Here is a 6,091-nt window from a genome sequence, read left to right as displayed (position 1 = left end):
CTTATTTAAAAAAAAAAAAAAAAAATCACAGGGAAGGATCCCAGGCCAGGGTGGATGACTCTCCACCTCCAAATCAGTCACTGAAGGTAGAATGTTGGTTCCTGGCATCACATCAAATGCAAGATTTAACTTTCACAAATTCAACTATGAGAATTAAATGAGGGATAAAACAAGAGATCGCATGAATGATACGTGAGCCAGGAAATATGGATCTGCAGCTACTAAGGTCAGCCTCAACTCCCTGTGCTTATCATGGTCTGAGCATCTGGAGGAAAGATCAGAGGGTTCTTTCTTATACTATGACCCCAAAGCTGGTCACTCCACCTGGTAATCAGCTATTCCCATACTGGGGAAAGAATATCATTGTGGCTTTGATGAATAAAGATTATTTTATTGTTATAGGTATTTAAAGGATTTTCAAGGGCAAATTTACTTATTTATAAATGAATTTCTCCCCACAAACTAATATTAAAATCTGAGCCCTGCTTAGGGCTACCTTGAACTCTTATTAAGATGGGTTCAGAGTGGATATGGGAGGCCCATCCCTAAGCTATCACTGACAACTCAGAAGTGGGGTCCTGTAGGAAGGGAGCAGCTTCCATTTGGACTTTATGGTAGGAGCCATTGGAGGTGTGATTCCTCCCAAAAGGGAGAGCCTATTTCCCAGAAGAATAGGGGAACAGTGCTGGGAGCAAAATAATTGAGATAAACAACACTGGACTCACTACAGAGGCGTTCACTGAGGGTGTAAGTGTCTCTAAGCGCCCTCCTCCATTTTGACAGTCATGGGTCCACTTCCCCTCAGCTCCTCCCTGTGGCTCACCTCATGGCTTCCTGGTCCCATTGAGAGACCAGGACCACTTTTGTCATTGTCCAATCTACATTCACTTTGTTCCCAAAGTACTGCCTGCTCTAAGGTTCTTGTGTCCCAATGTCTTCCTCCCACTCATATTAAACTGTTATTCAGGTACAAAACATATTTATCTCTGATACTGTAGCTGCCCTCTCCACACAGAACCAGGCCAAAATTCCCTAGGGGACAAGAGAGAGCCTCAACCCATACTGCCTCCTCTTCACCAATCCCCAGACAGCATCCCTAGTCCAGGCTTGTGCACCTCCTCTTTGCCCACCTAGTATATTTCTTGGAATTTAGGGTTTATTTCCTAAATGCATGGAGAGCTTAGCCCCTGGAGGCCACCATGCCATCTCAGTTTTCTAACAATCATCTGTCTCCAGGTAAGATTGCCAGGTGAAATAGTTGAAACATCTTTATACTAAAAACATATTTGTTGTTCATCTGAAATGCAAATGTAACTGGATGTCTTGTATTTTTATTTGGTATCTACCAGTGAGGCTTCCATAAATATGACCTCTGCCTGGCTGGTCCACCGGGCCACCCAGACATTCCTGAGCAGGTTTTAATATACTTGAGTTCACCATGAGCAGACAAGCCAGGCCCTCACTGATTTAGAGTATCCAGACTTTCCTGCCAAGTGTATAAATGTAATATTGGGGATTAGTAAGTGTTTTAAGAGTGGTATACATTTTGGGCACAGAAAATAATACTTGGTTATATCCATCATTAGTGCCAGGTGCCTGTAATCCCAGATACTTGGAAGGCTGAGGCAGGAGAATCGCTTGAACCTGGGAGGCGGAGGTTGCAGTGAGCCAAGATCATGACACTGTACTCCAGCCTGGGCAACAGAGTGAGACTCTGTCTCAAGAAGAAAGAAAAGAAAACAAAAAGGAGTGCAAAAATCCTCCATAATCCAGCATATTTTGGCCCAGTCTTTTTGAATGTAACTATAAAAGTACTTTTAAAGAAACTGGGGCCAAGAGCCAGGCTGCAGTCTGCTATGGCCATGCCTATGAATAGCTACTGCACTCCAGCCTGGACAATGTAACATCTCTACAATGTTTTTTTAAAAACAAAATATAAAAGAAAGAAATCGGTGCAAAACTGTACATAACTTGCTTTTTTCACATAAAAATATATAATGGAAATTTAAAATAGTTGCATAGTATTTATTCTATTATATAAATAAAAAACAATCTACTCAACCCTTTGCCTATTGTTGGATACTTAGGTTATTTCTAATTTTTCTTCTGCCAGTCTTATCATTGTATGTAAATTTTCCACAAGTCAGATGATTTCTGTAAATAGGCAAAATACACAATTTATAATAAAGTATTTTTATTATTAAACTGAAAAAGTTCTATTTCACTAGTAGTTAAATAAGCACAAAATACGAAACTTTTAAAACAGCATATTGACAAAGATTCTTAAGGTAGTAGTACTTGCTTCTGGAAATACAATGGAAGAAGCCCTCAAACACCTTCGAGGGTGCTGAGGTACTGAATATAACTTCTGTGAACCCTTTTTGCTTTTCTACTTACTCAACATCCATTTTTCCTCTTTCTGTTAACAGCACCCACTATTCCTCTGGGGAATCCCTTCCCCAAATTTGAGTTGATGTGTCTTGAGTGGGGATGAGACCACTCCCTTGCTTGAGTGAAAGCATTCCATCCTGTGGCCACAATGATTGGTTGAAGGATGGGTACACTTCTCTTGTCTATTTTCTATTTAATTTTTTATTTAATTACTTCTATTTTTAAAAAGCCTTCTAGCTTCAAGAAAAGTGGCCAAACAGTATTGTACGATAGTTCTCCCTTATTAATCCTAAGTTAATCCCAGGACTTTTATGAGAACTCCTGGAAGTAGGTGCTCTCTTTCCATGATTGTTTCTATGGTAGGATATATCCAAGTTGATTGTATCCTTGCCACTATAGCATAATAGCATATATCTGAATATTTCCCAGTACTGAAATATGGCATCTAATTGCTTCAATTTAATTGCTGTGGTTACTAGTGAATGTGAATATTTTCATAAACGTTGGCTGCTTGCATCTCTTTTGTGATCTTGTGTCTATTCATGTCATTTGCCTCTTTTCCTATAAAATAACACAACAAAACTTTTATAAATTACTCATAAATTTTCTCTTAATTTCTTAAATGATGTTTTTACTATAACAAAGTTGAAAGTTTTTATGTATCCATATCTACTGAGCTCCCCATTATGATTTCCTCTTTTACTTTTTTGCTTAGAAAAATGTCCCCTATCCAAAGATGAGATAAACACTTGCCAATCTTTTTCTCTAGTATTTTGTTGCATTATTATTATTATTATAGTTAACCCTTTAATCTACTTGGAATTAGCTTTGGTATACACTGTGCTACAAAGCTCTAAATTTATTTTTCCCCAAATAGCTAGCTTAATTTCTCCTTCCTTCCTTCCTTCCTTCCTTCCTTCCTTCCTTCCTTCCTTCCTTCCTTCCTTCCTTCCTTCCTTCCTTCCTTCCTCTTTCCCTCCCTCCCTCCTTCCTTCCTTCTTTTCCTTTTTTTTTTTTGACAGGGTTTGCTGTCATCCATGCCTGAGTACAGTGGCACGATCATGGCTCACTGCAGCCTTGCCCTCCTGTGCTCAAGCGATCCTTCCACCTCAGCCTCCCAAGTAGCTGGTACCACAGGCATATGCCACCACAGGCATGTGCCACCATGTCTGGCCAATTTTTGTAGTTTTTGTAGAGACAGGGTTTCACCATGCTGTCCAGGGTGGTGTCAGATTCCTGCGCTCAAGCGATTTGCCCACCTTGGCCTCCCATAGGCATGAGCTCCGTGCCTGGCCATATTTTCTAAGTACTATGTTATCTCTCCCTTTTACATATGCTTTCCCCTGTGGGAAAAGAACACTTCACCAGTGTCACCACACCAGTGTCATCACACTGTGTCATCACACCTGGAGATTGGGCTTAATCCTAATCCTAGCGTGTTCTCATACATAGCGAGGAAGATGAGAAAGAAGGGGAGGCCAGAACACCTGTTTTCTTCACATTGACAATCACCCCATCAGCAGGAGTGACATCAGGTCTGTAGGTCCCAAGAAGCCCCCAAGATTGCAGGTGCAGCATGCGTCATGATTTACAATCCCAGCCCATCATCCCCTTCTGTTTATTTTTTCAGATGGAGTCTCAGTCTGTCACCCAGGCTGGACTGCAGTGTCACCATCTTGGCTCTCTGCAACCTCCACCTCCCAGGTTCAAGCAATTCTGCCTCAACCTCCTGAGTAGCTGGGACTACAGGTGCGCACCACCACACACAGCTAATTTTTGTCTTTTTAGTCCAGATGGGGTTTCACCATGTTGGCCAGGCTGGTCTCAAATTCCTGTCCTCAAGTGATCCGTCTGCCTCAGCCTCCCAAATTGCTGGGATTGCAGACAAGAGCCACGTGCCAGGCCCCTTTCTCTTTTCAGTCTTTGCCTATTGCACAAGTTGCCTCCCAGGTCCCTCCCTAAACCCTGAGAGGAGGTAGTTGGATGAGTTGAGTTGGTCTGCCTCTGATTACTGCTTATTTAATGTGATTGTGAATTTTAATATCATTAACACAACAAGGGGTTCTGAGGCAAATAGGAGTGGTGCCTGCACAGTTGGCTTCAGCTGTATCCCTTGCAATTTGTATTCTTGGCTTATCTCATCCTATGGTTTCAAGACTGTGAAAGCTCAGCAGTGCCTTCCCTCCTTATCTTGTCTGTTTCTCCACACACCTTCCCTGGGGTCTACTAGTGTAAAGTTGGGTAGCATGGATCGTCGTATATCTGAATATCTTTCTTTTTACCTGCATAAGCTGACATGTAAGCTTAAAATATTTTTGGTCACAAATATATTTGTGCTGACATGTAAGCTTAAAATATTTTTGGTCCCTTAAAGCTCTACAGAGCTCACTGAAGTTTTTCTTTTTCTGGGTTTAGTGTTTCGGAAAAGTGTAAGGGTACATTATCCTCCTAAATGCTTGTAAAAGCTCTGCCCTCATGGAATTTACAGTCTAATGAAGAAAAATAAATTATTTGTGATGAAGAGTGCAATATGCTTTGCATTTAGTCTTACTTTTCATAGTCTCTGTCATCTTTATGAGATTTGGGGAGGAGGAAAGGCTCAGTCCACCCTTGGGTAATAGAAGTCACTCTGTGCCAGGACAGGAATTAGGGAAAAGTTCCTGGATAGAAGAATTCACTGTATCTTGGCTCCTTGTGAAAGCAACCCTGGGCTAAGACTGAGCCTTGATTTCACTCTAGAAATTCCTGTTGGTTTTCACAACTAAGTGACTATCACTTTATGGTCACCCCCAGGGAGCTAGATGCCTCCTCAAGAGACCCCACCTGGTTGGTAAGCAGAGAAATTCTTTTCCTTTCTACATGCCATCTAGTGACTAACTTAAACGTTGTTGCATCTCCATTCATAAGAGCTCTGCTTTTGATTTGTTTTGGGATAAACCTGTCTCAAGCAGGGAATCTCAGCACTTTATTTCTTTTCAGTCCTTTAATCCTAATGCCAGGGCTTTACTCACAAAGCTTCGTAAATCTGTGACCACTGAAATATCCTCTCTCTACCTGCCAATACCTTCTTAAATACACATTTTTCATGGAGACTGTTGTTAACCAAGCTCTTCTCTGCCCTCTTTAAGGACACATCACCGTGCAGATTCAGCCAGGTACTTGTGGGTTCGATTGACAAGACTGACACTTCCCCGTGCCTCAGTTTCTTCGTTTGTAAAAATCGAGCTTGTAAAAATTGTATCTATCTCACGGCTTTGCTGTAAGAATCGAATGAAATAATGCACACGCACTTGCCAAAACATTCTACTTTAAGACTGAACATGAAAATCATGCAAAAAATTGTTTGCAAATTCAAGCCAGATATCGTGTCATGCTTACCAGAGAAACGATGGTATTAAGTCAAGCACCCCTTTTAGGGCTGCAGGCTATAGGAACAGTTTCTATGGTCTATGCGCGTGCATCGATGAGGTTATCCACCCACCCCCTCCACTTTGTGTGTCTGGGTGTCCAGATTTCATTATAAAGAGGCAGAGCCCATCAGAGAACTTGATCGGCAGCCAGGAACGGTTTTTTCTTGCTCCGGTCCTTTGTCAGGTCTTTGTTCCGCCCCTGGCTACACTCTAACAGAACCACTTACTGGCGATTCACAGGAGGGGACCGGGTGGCGGGGCGGGGCGGGGCCTGCGGGGCGCGGGGCCGG

Source organism: Theropithecus gelada, chromosome 5 (genome assembly GCF_003255815.1).
Source record: "Theropithecus gelada isolate Dixy chromosome 5, Tgel_1.0, whole genome shotgun sequence".
Taxonomy (NCBI): Eukaryota; Metazoa; Chordata; class Mammalia; order Primates; family Cercopithecidae; genus Theropithecus; species Theropithecus gelada.
Note: the sequence above shows the minus strand (reverse complement) of the source record.